Raw genomic sequence first — 1,736 nt, 5'->3', positions numbered from 1 at the left:
GGCAGAGAAAGGGGCCAGCTGACCTGGCCTCCTTTGCCGATGTCTCAGAAAGAGAGGTCTTTTCTGCTGTCCCAAGCCAGAAAGGACCACCAAACTCAAAGTCCCTCCCTATTACTTCCTGTGCATCTCTTTCTCCATCTTTCTGACGCCTTCTTACTCTCTATGGCTACTTCCTGCCAATTAGTTGCTTGCTTCACCTCTTGACCTATGATTGATTTTATTTAATCCTGTTTGCAATAAACAGAAAGCTCTTGGACTAAGGGCTGGGCCACACCACAGCTAGAGTCAGGTTTTTCCAATAAGTAATGCAATCTAAGGGTTCATTGTGATCGAGTATCCTGCAACATTAGGGTTTCTATGTGTAGCCCTGGCCTGGCCTGGCCTGGAATTCACTCTGTAGACCAAGGGGCCTCAAACTCAAACTCATGAGATTCACCTGCCTGTGCCTCCCAAATGTTGGGATTAAACATGTGCACAACCACTGCTTGGCTTTTTTTTTTTTTTTTTGCATATTGGACACTAAACCTCTGTCAGATATACTGCTGACAAGGGTTTCTCCTTCCAGTCCCCCAATTCTACCTCTTCAAGAGGTGATGGTAGCCTATGCTACACAGCTGTTTAATCTCACAAGGTTCCATTTGTCAGTGGTCGGCTGAAAGTCCTTTCCTGTGCCTCTATATTCCCTGCTTTCTCCTGTAACCGATTCGGGGATTGGGTCTTATGCTGAGGTCCTTGATCCATTTGTAGCTGCATATCGCTCAGGGTACGAGATGAGCACCTAGTTTCATTCTTCACGCAGCTATCCATCTTGTGTTACGGCATTTCCGTTTTTGACAGTTCTGACTTCTACAGATACAAGACCCCATCTGCTCTTCTTGTCTGTCACACATGTAGTCCAAGCAACATATTTGACCAATTAGACCCATACTGTCACTGTGTTGTGTGATGCTATTTGGGGCAAGGGATAAACAAATGTCTAGTCACCCAGACAGGAAACCGACAACAGATCAAAGTAACAATATTGCCAAAGTCCAACTTCATGAACCAATGAACTTATTGGGGCTAATGACAGGAACGTGGGTGAGGGACACATACAGAAACAGGGATATCTCAGATAGCTGTGTCACTGAAAGCCCAGAAGAAGCTGACACCTTGGAGCGCCCCACATGACTTGCAGGTCAGAAAGTATCTTCTCAGCAGGCACTACTCTTTACACATGCTGGGATGGAAGAGGCCTTGTGAATCTGCTAAGTTTTAGGGACTTTTTGAGACTTTCGAGTTGTTTGCTTTTTGAGTCTTGATGAGCCTCTTTAGTTCAAGATGACATGTTTTAACTCAAGGAAATCTCCAGTTCATTCCTTATATTGGAGCGTGGTTGGCAAGAGTACTGTCACTAAGCTTCATATCTTTATGTTGACTGTGGGTCACATAAAAGAACTTCTAAAACACAACACTATGGTTTTGTAGAACACTGGTGACCACAAACACTATAAACATCTTCACTCTTTCAAACTTTTACTAAGTTAAAAATAAACATTATAGCTGGGCGGTAGTGGCGCACGCCTTTAATCCCAGCACTCAGGAGGCAGAGGCAGGCGGATCTCTGTGAGTTCGAGGCCAGCCTGGTCTACAAGAGCTAGTTCCAGGACAGGCTCCAAAGCTACAGAGAAACCCTGTCTCAAAAAACCAAAGAAATAAAATAAAAATAAAAAAAATAAACATTATACATACATATA

This window comes from Myodes glareolus, chromosome 26 (assembly GCF_982192425.1).
Source record: "Myodes glareolus chromosome 26, mMyoGla1.1, whole genome shotgun sequence".
Lineage (NCBI taxonomy): Eukaryota > Metazoa > Chordata > Mammalia > Rodentia > Cricetidae > Myodes > Myodes glareolus.
This window is presented reverse-complemented; position numbering follows the sequence as displayed.